This window comes from Notamacropus eugenii, chromosome 2 (assembly GCF_028372415.1).
Source record: "Notamacropus eugenii isolate mMacEug1 chromosome 2, mMacEug1.pri_v2, whole genome shotgun sequence".
Classification (NCBI taxonomy): domain Eukaryota; kingdom Metazoa; phylum Chordata; class Mammalia; order Diprotodontia; family Macropodidae; genus Notamacropus; species Notamacropus eugenii.
Genome location: NC_092873.1, coordinates 63,623,009 through 63,636,392, shown reverse-complemented (window position 1 = coordinate 63,636,392; position 13,384 = coordinate 63,623,009). Strand labels below are relative to the sequence as shown.

At 43.1% G+C, this 13,384-nt stretch overlaps 1 protein-coding gene across 7 annotated transcripts in view; it reads left to right on the top strand.

The window, feature by feature from the left end:
- AGAP1 (ArfGAP with GTPase domain, ankyrin repeat and PH domain 1) overlaps window positions 1-13,384 on the top strand; it is a 694,274-nt gene that overhangs the window by 293,395 nt on the left and 387,495 nt on the right. The window lies entirely within an intron of this gene.

The following is a 13,384-nucleotide window of genomic DNA, read 5'->3' as shown; positions in this document are numbered from 1 at the left end:
ACTTCTATTTGCCTCAGTTTCCTCAGTTGTAAAGGGAGAATCATAATAGGACCTACCTTGTGAGGTTCAGATGAAATATATTTGTAAAGTATTTAGTGCTGTTCCTGGCACACAGTAAGTGCCATATTTATTATTATTTCTACTGATGATGATGATGGCAGCTAGGTGTGGGTAGAGCGCCAGACCTGGAGTCAGAAAGACCTGAGTTCCAATCCAGCGTCAGATACTAACTAGCTGTGTCCCTTGGCAAGTCATTTTACCTATTTGCCTCAGTTTCCTCATCTGTAAAATGAGCTGAAGAAGGAAATGGCAAGCCATTCTGGTATCTCTGCCAAGAAAACCCAAAATGGGGTCAAATATGACTTAATTATTGTTGTTTCTGTCTTATTCTTCAACATGATTATCACATTACTGTTAGAGAGAGACCTCACACACTGAGAGGTTAAGTCACTTGCTCAAGGTCTCACAGCTAAGATATATGTGAGACAGTGTGGGAACCAGGTCTTCCTCGTACAGAAGCTGACTCGAGCTACTTTGCCCTCCTGTCTCTTATTAACATTATGGGCTCATCAAAAACGCGGGCATCTGTATCTGAGTGTGTATGTTTTAATAAATGATGACTAAAAAATGAAGTGAAAAAAATTGCCCCTACTGTGTGCTAAAGAACTGACTTAAGGTTTGCATTCCTGTTTTTGAACTTTTCACTCCTCCTGTGAGATAGGCAGTTGCTATCTATCCCCATTTTATTAATGAGCAAACTGAGGCCCAGAGCTATGAGGTGATTGGCCCATGGTCCCACAGGAGGGTGGGGTCTAAAGCCCAGTCGCTCCTGGCCTGCTCTGGTTCACCCTCCACTGTATCATCACATTTTATAAAATGCTTCTTTGCTATTGGTAATCGCTTTTTTGTTCTGAGTCTTTCAACAAGTGCTGTCCACCCATTCTGAGGTGAGTATGTGTGATTTTGGGGGCTGTAGATAATGCAGCTAAAATCCCTTACCCTGGAGGCCTTGACATTTCTCCCAGGCCACTCCCCCACAGTAGCCCCAGGAGGATGGTGGCAGCCCCCCGTCCTGGGGATGTGTTTCTGTGCCGTTAATGATAGTGCTTCCCATTGGACATGCTTTATTTGGGTTTTTAAACTCTGCAGAAAGGTCCTTTCACATGGGAAAAATATTCCTTCAGAATGGCTTCCTCACAGGAAATCTGAGAAAACACTTGAACTTTTGCTCCTGGCCTGTGAGCGGCTCTCAGCCTCATCCTCTGTCCCTCTGAGACCCCACTCGCTCTCGGGGCCTGGACTCTGTGTCTCCTTCCCTCTGGCCCCCTCTTCCGCTCCAGCTTCTGCCCTCCTGCTGGAGCTTGGGGGGCTGTCACCCCTTCAGGGGTCAGGGAAGCAGATCTGGAGGTGAATGGGCAGTACTAGCTCCTCCTTGGGTTTCTCTGTGCTTACACAGTTAACTTTCAGTTGGTCATCTATCCTGGTAATGAATGGCAAAAGCACAAAAGCAGTTCAGGATATCTCCCTCTTGAGAAAAAGATGTAGGAGGTTATACATTAGTAGTGACCTTCCCCTGAAGGTTCCTCCAGATGTGCACTCATTTAGTGGCTGAAATGTCTAGACCTGCAGATGTTGTCATATCCTTACTGGACTGCTTTGGATGCGGTTTTCACTGGACTTTGTATATGGAGTCTCCAAGCATCGTCACCACTCTTGTCAATTCAGCAATCATTATTGAGCAGGAAATATACCAGGTACTGGGAAACAGACAGACCTGAAATTAATCCCCCCCTACCTTCAGGAAGCCTCCATTCTGCTGAAGGTATGCACCATGTACGCAGATCAGTCAATACAAAGTACAGAGTAAAATATTAAATAATTTCATGAGAGTATTAACATGAGTGAACCAGGAAGTGCCTCTGATGGGAGGTGGCACCCCAGCTGAGCTTTGATGGGACCTGAGAATTTCGAGGAGTATAAGTGAGAAAGAAAGGCATACTAGGCATGGGGTACAGCTTGTGCAAAGGCAAGGAGGTAGGAAATGAGTGACATGGATGGGGAACAGCATGAGTATCATGGGGGATGTTTTCTGTTTCAGAAGCTGTTCAGTCATACTGAAGGATGGTATTCTATATCTGGGACTTGACAACTTGGAGAAGGATTTATAATTATCCAGAGATTATTGACAGATGACTCTTTGTCTATGCCAGCAAGGGATACAAGAATGCAGAGCGCTGAGCTCAAAGCTTTGCCCATAGTTGGTATTTAATAAATATTTATTGTATAAGAGTAATAATAATGGTAGTGTGCATTTACACAGTGCTTTAAAGCACTTTATGTAAATTATCTTGCTAGATTCTCACCACAACCCTGGCATGTAGATACCACAAGTATTATTATAATTTTCCCATTTTACAGACAAAGAAAGTGAGGCTCAGAAAGTTCACCCATCTTCATTCATTTTCTAAGTGTGAGAGTTGGGACTCTCATAGAGTTTTCAGGTAGGAAAAGGACCTTTCAAGGGAGCTAGTTCAACCTTTAAAACTTCCCCTGCCTCCTATTCAGATTTCCTTTCCACTCTGCCACGAATTGTCCTTCACTAAGAAACTAGACGTGACTAATGGTGATTATCAAAGCCCCTGCTCTGAAGGTGAGAGATTCACATGTACTTCCTGGAAGCCAGAGACCAGATGAACTTTCTGGTCACTTTCAGCCCCGTGACTAATTTCTCACTTGACAGGTAATTGTCAGTGATCTGGAATGTCATAAACTATCAGGATGATTAAAGGACCAAACCAAGTTACAACGTGGTGCCCCATTTCCCATGGCCAACTCCTACCCGGAGGAGTGTAGAGTTCTGACTGTCCAATGTCAGACAAAAATGATTTTCCTTTCAATGAAACATGAGCCTTGTGCCAAGGCTTTATATCATCCACGCTAGTTTTGGCTCTAGTTGTTTGCCAGCTTGCCTTTGTGAAGTGGTACCCTCAGCAGAAATGCCAATGTGATTCTTCAAAATCCATTAATGCAGATAATATGCCTCATATTCCAGCTTTGGATTTGGCTCATCCAATCAACCAGTTTATTGAATTCGGTGTGGCTAGTATACTATTGAATTTCCTGGACATTTATTAAAGGCAGGTAGATAAAATCAGGAAGACCTGAGTTCAAATGTGACCTCAGTCACTTAATAGCAGTATGTCTCTTCACCCTGTTTGCCTCAGTTTCCTCATCTGTAAAATGAACTGGAGAAGGAAATGGCAACCACTTCTGTATCTCTTCCAAGAAAACCCCAAATGGGGTCTTGGAGAGTCGGACAGGACTGAAATGACAGAACAGCAATAACTGTTGAAGGAACCAGAGAATAAATAATTCTAGATTACTCCTAGTTGATTCTTCCTAGTGAGTGATGGTTTAATGAATTAAGGTGGCCAAAAACTTGAGTCAATGGTTCTATCTAAGTGTGTTCAGAGAGGCAGCAGATTAGTACTCTGCGACTACACTGAGATCCTTGATAATGAAAAGGAAAGAAAATTACGTCCAGTTGTTATTTTTAATTAGAATGACTAAGGGACCTAAGAGGCTTCCTAGCTCAATGCCCTCCTTTCCCAGATGAATTTGAATTCCGAGGTCAAGTGACTTCTCCAGGGTCACTTAGGCAGGAAACCTCTGAGGTAGGATTCAAATTCAATCTCTGCCTCTGTAGCCAGTGTCTTTTCTATTTTACCTCCTGGGACAAACTGGATTTTATGGTTTTAAAGTGTATCTCTTATAATAGTTTTCCTAAAGGCTTCTTAATTACCTTTTAAATAATAATTGATTAAGCTCAGGTTTTAAGGAATGCTATTTCTTATGGCAGCTTCTGCTGCTTTGCTTTTTGTTTTATGCAGTTCTTGTGACTGAAGAATAATCTCATGTTATTTCAGTGCCCCTTTCCCTGTATTTGAAAGTCATTCTCTTGGCTTCTTCCAAAAATTTTTTACTTGTCATTAAACAGGTCTATTCAATGAATGGGTGTTACCTCACCCTAACTGAGTACCATTCTGGGTCATCTCTAGACATCCTGATGAATATCTGGTCACTGGATTCTTAAGACTCTGGAGGAGAAGTGAGGCTGGTGACCTTGCACAGCCCTCCCTCACTCAAAACAAAGTCAAGTGCAAGTCATGTCATCATTTCTCTGATGACATGGACTTCTTTGGCAACGAAGGATGAACACAGTTGTCACTGAAATTATTAAGTTTAACCACTGGATCTTGGAGCTCGAGGTGTGTGCTTTTTGGATTTTTTTTTTCTGCCTTGAAAATCATCTGTGGATTCTCTCCATTGATGCATTGTTGCCAGCAATCAGAAGTGCAAGTCAGTTTTCTTGCATTATTTCCTGCATTGTAGTATTTGTGGCTTTTAAAATGTTTTTCATGTTCCTTCAGAAAACAATAATCCTTATTTCTACACATCTTGTCCTTTTTTATCCTGTCACTTTTACTTAAGTAATAATGGAAGGAAATCAGCATTTCAGTGAAAAAAAAAAGTATGAAACTTTTCATCCCAGAAGCCAAGTTCCAATCCCGGTTTAGCCCTTTACAGCCTATGTGCCTTCTAGCAAATCACTTCACCTCTTGGGGCCTCAGTTTACTCTCTTGTAATAGAATGACGTGGACTAGAGAAATCCAAGTCCCTCAGAGAACTCCACCTGTAGTCACTTTAAGCTGTGGTTTCTTCCTGGCTGCTTATCTTTGAATGGATGCAGAAGTATTAAATACTAAGCACTGGAGATACAAATTAAAAAAGCAAAAAACAAAACTGAGGCAGTCCCTGCTTTCACAGGCCTAACACTCTGACTGGTGTAGAAAACAGAGAAATACGTCATCTTTCCTGAAAAATGTCAAATGTGAGATAACAGTTTGAAATAGTTTGGCGTGTGTGTGTGTGTGTGTGTGTGTGTGTGACAGAGACAGATAGACAGACAGAGAACTAGAAAAAGAATTCATCCTTGATTTTCTCATCCCCATTACATAGATAGAGGAAATAAGGGCTGAGAATTGGCAAGTTACTTATTTACCCATGGTCATAAAGTTAATATGTGTCAGAGCCAGGATGCTGACTCTGGGCCTCCTGACTCCTAGATCTCATGCTATTTTCTCCATACTGTGTTGCCATAGGTAGTCGATCAACAAACGTGCTTACGCTGTGCCAAGCGCCGTGCTAAGTGCTGGGGTACAAAGCACCTATGTTTAAATTACATACAGTACACAGGATAAATTGGAGACAGTTAACAGAAAGAAAGCACTAGCTTTAAGGTGGTTTGGGAAAGTGAGGTTTCAGCTGGGATTTGAAGGAAGCCAGCGGTTGAGATGCAGGTATGGGACCATCCAGTGAAAATGCCTCAAGTCAAGAGAGGAAGTCCGAAAGATAGTGCCACTGGATCAAAGATTCTGTTTGACTGAGTTTCATAAAAGAATCCTGGAAAGATTGGGAAAGAAAAGGTATGAAGAGCTTTGAAAAGCAAACAGAGAATTTTATTTTTGATCCTAGATGTGATAAGTTGTTGCTAGAGTGAGCAAGGAGATAACATGGTCTCACGTGTGCATTAGGGAGATCTCTTTGGCAGCCAAATGGAGGGCGGGCTGGAGGGGGAGGTCTGAGGCTGGCAGCCCCCAGCAACTATTGCCATAGTCCAGGCATGGGGTGATGAGGCCTTGAACCAGGGTTGGAGCAGGGTCAGAGGAGAGAAAGGGGCACATGTAATGAAGTTAAAAATCAGCAGGATTTGACAACACATTGGATGGGGTTGAGGTGAGAGAGAGTTGAGGAGTCAAGAATGACTGCTAGGCTGCCAGCAGTGACAACTAGGAGGAGGGTGGTGCCCTTGGCAGTCATGGAGAAGGTAGGAAGAGGGGAGGGGAGATAATGAGTTCTGGCATCATCTGATAGGGAAAAGAAAGACTTAACAAAAAAAAAAAATAACAAAAAGATTCTTGAGCCAGTCATCTGCTTTTCTGCTTGCTGAGGAGAAATTCTAAAGTCTGGTTTTCTTTTGGAGTTTTTGGAATTCAGCAACCAGTATTTTATTGAAGAAAAAAATTGATCTCCGTTACAAGAGCTATCACTTCACTGCACTGGTCTATTGGTTGAAAAGCAATATTCTTTTTTAAAAGTGCATTCTCTTGTGAAAATGGCAAGAGCTGTTCCTGATGCCCCCAAGTGGCTCTTCCAGCCTCTGAATGAGGTGAGCAGTTCGGTCTGCTTTTGTTTGTACACACTAACTTCTCTTATCATCAGTATTGATTTTCTCCACTGAGTGCTTTCGAGCTCAACATACCAGGTTAGCAAGCTGCAATGAAGAAAGAATTCCAATTTTGATTAAAAATAATTTTTAAAAGCTCAGTTTGAACTTTCTTCAAAGACCTCAGCATTTGTGATCTTAAAGGCCAGTTGAACTTGACCTGAACTATCTATCCTGTTAATATTCCCTAAAAAATATTACTGTGATTATTGATCTTGAATTCCCAAGGTTCTACTTAGATGTTCATTGAGTCACGAAGACAGACATAGGCATGCACGACCAGCGAGATTAATTCCATTATTTCTTGTCCAGTGCTATCTGGCTTTTTTTATCTTACTTAGAAGTAGTCAAGCTGAAGTCACTGGTGGCCTCAGGTGACCCTGTGTAGTCCCCTTCCAGTTCATCCATGGTCATTGACCTGGAGAATTTTAGACCTTAGCATTCTCTGCCCCCAGCATCCCAATCTTCTCTTGTTACCAACAATGTCTGTTCATGTCTCATTCCACTTCATGGTCTTGACTATAAGATAGAGAGCTTAGAAAGAAATTGGCAGAGCAGATGAAGTGTGATTTAATTACATTTTAGTAAACAAATATGTTACCAATAATGATGGTTCCAATCCATGAAAATACTAGTCCATCCAAAATTCCTGTTAAATGTCACCATGTTGGACTTTGCCCAAAGCACGACTTTAACATAATACTAGGTTTTCTGCAGATTTCAAATGTGGCTGAAAATTCAGAGAAAAGAGCAGATAAAAATGTCTTCTTTGGTCATTTGATGATTAAGAACTTGAAGAGGAAAATGGGAATGGATGGTCAAAAGTTGGGCCTTGGGGTCTTTTCTGACTTAAAATACTGTGATTCTCAAATTGATTAGACTCTCTGGGCTTTCTCTTTTTTTTTCCAAAGAGGAAATTGGTCTTGGGGATTCCTAGGGTCCCTCCCAGCCCCACATCCTAGGGAATCATCTGTTCTTCTTTTCCAGATTTGTTAAATGCCACATGATCTTTGCCACTCTGAGGAACCCCACCTCCCCTGGACCTACTTCCTCCTTGCTTCTTGAGTAACTCTCCAAGCTCTGTCTCGGTACATGTGCTAATGCAAAACAGTTTACAAAATGTCTGGTATCATCTTGTCTCTTGACATGATGTTGGCACAAACACCCAGTCACATTACCATTTTCCCACTGTCCGCCTCTTACCGAGATCTTTGGTTTTTTCTATCATTTCTGTCTGAGGAATTCTGAGGTTAGCCTTGGGGAGAGATGAGGGCTTTGATGCCCACCCCCAAACGAAGGTTTCTGAGGACGTTCAAAGTCGACCTCAAGGATAAAGTCATAAACCCCATGAATTGTGCTTGGCTCTGACTTTCACAAAAGGAGCTAAACCACACCCTGGGCCTGCTCCAAGGGGTCTGAGGCATCAGGACAAGAGTAGCCTATGGAAAGCTAATTAAATAAAATTAGTCACAGAGGTCACGAATGAAATGTGTGCTCCATTTGGTATCTCTAGACCTACTGCCTAGGACAGTGCTCCACATTAGATGGGCCACTGATGTGCCTTGTCTTGTAGAGGAGACCTGAGAGACATTGGCAGCCACACAACCTGTCTCCTAATGATTGTGTTAATCAGAGGCACAAAGGTCTTCTGATGTGACACGTTTATTCCTAGTTTACCAGCGTGCCCAAACTCTCCTCTAGGTTAGTACTGTCCTCATCCTGTGGGCCCCTCTGTGAGATGTATCAGGGTGTCTGACAGATCTCCTGTTTCCTCCAGCAGCCTGCCTCTGTATTCATGTGCCCTCTCCCCACTCCTTTCTTTCCTTTCTTCTCTCCCCTTTCTTTCCCCTTCTCTCCATCCTCCTTTTCCCTTCTCTCTTCCCCCTTCCCCATCTTTCTCATTCCGCTCTCTCTTTACTCCTACCATTCTCTTCCCTTTTTTCTCTTTTCCTTATCTATCTATCTCTCTCCTCTCTTTTTCTATCCCGTTCTGTCTGTTTCTCTTTCATTTCCCTTTCCCTCCTTTCAGCCTTGTCTTTCTCCCCCTTTTCCCTCTCTCTTTCCTTATCTCCTCTTCCTCCTCTCTCACCTCTGATTATCTTCCCCCATCCTTCTCCGTTCACCCTCTTTCCCCTTCTATCCCTTTTGCTTCCATTTCTCCTATCTCCCTTTCCTTCCCCTCCTTTTACTCCCTTCAGTATTGCTCCATCTACTTTCTCTGATACCTATAAACATGCCTGGGTCCCTTCACCCTTCACCTTACCTTCCCATCAGTCCCTCAAACTGTGACTCCTCTGTTCACCTTTTGTCCCTTGGTGCTCACTCAGCTTGACCCCTCCTAGATCAGGATCCTTTTGGCCGCCCTCTTCTCCCGGCCCCTTGGTTCCTACAATACTGTCCTGTCCTTCTTTTCTTCATATGTGTTTGAATAGCCCTTGTCTCTGTTGTCATCCATTTCCTGTCCCCTATGGAGGGGTGTCTCCTGGACTTTTGTCCTGGGTCCCTCTCTCTTCTTTTCTCTCTTTATCATCTCTGTTTAGACTTTTAAATCCTCTTTCTCTCTGACATTTCTGGCATGCTGAGCATACTGCTAGAAGCTGGGAGATACAAAGGTCTTAAACATTCCAAGAAGAAAATGGAATTCTCATCTTCAAGGACCTTCTGTGGGGCCTGGGGCACATGGGCAGAGAAATCCTTTCTAATCCTTTCATGGGTGTTCACTAGCTGTGTGATTGTGGATAAGTCACACACCCTCTCTGAGCCCACGAGATAGGCCTCGAGGCCCTTCCAGCTCTGCACCTATGATCCCATGTGTCTATAATTTGACAAGAGAAACTGGGAAAAGGGAGTAATGTGAATTCAATCTTTAGACATAGATGGGAGTCGGAGTATGGGCTTGAAAGCTCAGGCTCATGAACCTCAATTTTTAATTAGAGTTGGCTACACAGAATGTATACATCTCAACTCCCCAAACACTCATATGATAACTAGTGAAAAGGGGTCAATCATATAGGCCCTGGGTTCTAATTCTCCCCTGACATTTACAGCTGTGTGACCTTGGGCTAGTCACTCAACCTGTGCCTCAAACTCTACAATCTATAGAATGGATATGACAGTATGCCGCCCCCCCCCCAACGGGTTCTTGTAAGGAAAGTACTTTGTAAAACATAGAATTCTGCATAAATGTGATGAATTAGTAAAGTTTAAATACCTAGCCTTCCCCAACTCAGACCTTGCTGCTTCCCCTGAGATCTTGTGACCTACCTACTCATGTCGTAAAATAATAATTAATAATATAGATGGCATTAATATATAACTTTAAGATTACAAAGCACTCAAAATTATCTCATTTAATCCTCACAGCAATCCAAAAAGTAGGTGCTATTCTCACCCCCATTTTATAATTGTAAAAACTGAGGCAGACAATGTCTGAGGCCAACTGAACTCAGATCTTCTTGACTTTAGGACCCGTCCTCTCTGGAGGGTGGATCTGTGGCTTTAGGGATGTCAGAGTCTCTCATCCAATCCCCTCATTTTAAACTGAGATCCAGAGAGACCAAGAAAATTCACACAGGTGGTTAGTGGCAGAGCTGGGATTCTATTCTAACTCAAGTCCTGTGCCTGTTTATATGGCACTGCTCCTCCCCCTCCCCTGACTTTGTTCCTTCACTGCTCTCCGTGCCCTCCCCCTCACCTGTACTAGGCAGGTACTGTAATCGACGCCCTCTTCTCTACTTCAGCCGTCAGCACCTTGGAGCTCACTTAGCCTGAGGACTTCATCTTGCAGATGAGGACCTGAGTTTGTTGGACATTGATAGAGCTGGCCCTAGAACCTGGGCTTCCCAGTTCCCAGTTCTCAGCCTCTGCTATCCCCCAACTGGTGCTGAAGTTCCACCTGTTGTCGCGTCACAGTCTGGTTGTAGATGTTTTGTTCTTTGAGTGGGTATGTGATTTCATCAGGATGTAGACTCCTTCCAGTCAGGCTAGGAAAGAGCCCTGAATGCAGTAGAATCAAGAGACTGAACTTCAAACCATGTAGTTACCAGCCATGTAACTAGAAACTCTGCCTCTATTTCCCCACCTGTGAAATGGAGATAGAATTGAAGTCCCTGCCTCATGGAATGGTGGTCAATGTCCAGTGAGACAGGGCACAGAGAGGGCTTTGTCAACCTTGGAGGACCAGCCAGGTGCCACCTGTCTGTTCCGGTTCTTGCTCTCTGTCTCATGTTCTATCGGATGGGCAATTGGAACATGTCACTGCCATGTGCTTCATGACAAGCTCCTGCACACACATCTCAGATTATCATTATCATCGTCATAATTATTGTAGTTTTATTTTGCAGTTCCATAAAAAAATGCAAAGATACAAGTTCACCTTCAGTTGACTTCATAATTCCCTTTAGGACATTTCTAGTAGCTGAAAGGCTGACAGGGATGATGCAGACCTCATGCTCTTCCCAAGTGGTCTTTATTTCTTTGACTAGATTTCTATTTGGAGAACTTTTCATTCCGCACAACTGTAAAGTATGATAACTTGTATTAGAAGTGTTATTCTTACATGTTTGTGGGTCGATGTTCTGGTGGGGCAATTCTAAACATGGAGGCAGATTGGCATTGGCTGTGAGACCTTGGGTAAGTCCCTTATATTCCCAGTGTTTCAAACCTCTCTCTACCTTGCCCAGTGACCTTGATGACTCCCTGCTTGATGGAGCTGTGCACCTTCCCTCTGACCTGTAGTGGTTTGAATAGAATTTTTTATCTCCTTTCCTTTCATTATTGCACTCAAAGTTGGCAAATCCAGGCATTGTGTGGTTATCTATGTAAAGTCTATGAAGATGCCCTCTTTATTATCCCCTGGAGCAGGAAGTCATTTTAAGCAGAAATTAAGACCAGTCACAGACCAGACAAGAGATGTAAGTGTTCCTGATACCACTGAGTCTGTCCCTAATGCCTTCTAGCACAGGGTGCAGCTACCATAAAATCATTAGAATTCATTAATCTTATTACTTAGCCATAATCCTGTTAATGGAGAAAAGTCTTCATCCGTTCTTAAGTCAGCTGCCTGGCCATATTCCTTTTTAACTTTCAAAGTCGCCTTTCCAAGAGTATTGAGCATTGCCACCCTTCCTTGCCATCCTCAATGTCGGTCAGACCAATTTGTCAGGATACTGACATCCACTTGCTCTGCCTTGGTTCAAACTGCCAGCCCCTTCCCTCCTCCAATTCCCCCAACCAGGAATGTTCTGTCTTCTTACCTCCCTGTCTCAGCATCTGGATTTCCCCTTGGTTTTTTGTTATTTAGAATCTCTCTTTCCTCCTTAGATTAATAATGGCTCTACCTGGTCTGTTCCCATAGTAAAAATGTAAACTCCTTGTGTGCTGCTGATTGTTGGAAGAAGCCCAGCCTCTGGGATGGATTGGAATCCCAGCTCTGACATACACTATGTGAAATTGAGTAAGGCCTTTACCCTCCCTGGGACTCAGTTTCCTTTTCTGTAAGCATCAATATCACAGAAAGAAAAGAATATTGTAACTGACTTGGGCAAATGACTATTGTATTGTTCTATACTTTATAGGCACATTTACATGCTTTTAAATAGGTAAGAGAAAACACATCTTATTTAGGGAAAAAAATTCCAACATAAAGATTTTTATCTCATCAAGAATTTGGTATCCCTTGTCTAAGGAATGGATCTAGGATACCTTGTGTACTATCAAAGTGGTGCTCAAACTCCCAGGTGTGCTTTAACCTCCCTACAACTAGACTGAGACATCCACATGACTTCTAACCTAGTATCTTGGCCCCATTGTTAACATTTTCAGAGGGACGCCATTTCCAGCCATCCTGAGCCATATCTGGCTACTGGACTCAGATGGAGGAGAAGGTGCAGCTGGTGACCCTGCACAGGCAGGTCACCTCACTTAAATCCACTTCACTCCCAAGTCGTGGCATCATTCTCCTGATGTTGTGTCCTCTTCCAGAACGGAGGACAAACATAACAACATTATCTGTAAAGTGAGAGGATTGAACAAAATGACCTTTGAAATCCCTTCTAGCTGATTTCTGTGATCGCTTTAACCTCAACAACAAACTCAGTGACCTACACATAGTAGGTGCTTAATAAATACTTGTTGGACTAGATGTTTTCTGAAGTAAATTAGTGAAACTTGGAAACTAAAAATAATATCAGTTGCAAGTTAGTGTTTTCCAGTCTGCAAGCGGCATTACCTGCCTGTTTTCATTAGAGTGCCATGTCACCTGGGTTGGGATCATTTGTGGGGGCCTAAAAATGGCAAGGAATCACTGAGTGTGTGAAAGTCCCTCACCTCTCATGAAGGCAGGGAGGGGATTCCCAGGGTGATAGGAATGGAAAGGAACCTAAGAGTAAACTCATGTCAGACTGCCTCCTGGTTGATTCTCTAGAGATCTGTGGATAGGATGCTCTGTGGACCCACAAAACGACTGTCTGAAGTGATCAGAATGATGTTTGTCTATCTGTTTCTCCTGTGGGGGAGGTGTGTAGGAATGGCAGCTTGCTGTGGTGGCAATGATGGGTGAATGGCCAAGAGCCTGGGGTTTGAATCCCAGCCCATATACTACTTAGCTGTGGGATAGTGGGCGTGCTCCCTGAGTTCTCTGTCCCATCCTCTGGAAAATGGAAAAATCAGCCTTGCACTACTGACCCACTTAGGACTACTCCCACTTAGGAGAAAGGTGTGTTCTGAACGTTTAAGTCCTCTGGAAATGTGAGATATAATTGTGATGTGTGTATGTGTCTGGCATGACCTCAAATGCCCACACTGCTTTGTTTACCTTTTTATGGAAACTCTGTCTTTCTTTGCATGAATATGTCTTCCCAATAATGCTGAATTCTATTCTGACTGCCCCTTGTTCGCACACGCACTCTTTCTCTCACACACACTCTTTCTCACATACACACACTCACATACATACACACTCTCTCACACATTCTCCCACAATCAGTCTCTCTCACACACATTACACAGAATCTCTGGCATAAATACACACACAAGCTCTCTCCTCTCCATACACACACATTCACACACACACACACACACACACACACTCTCACACTG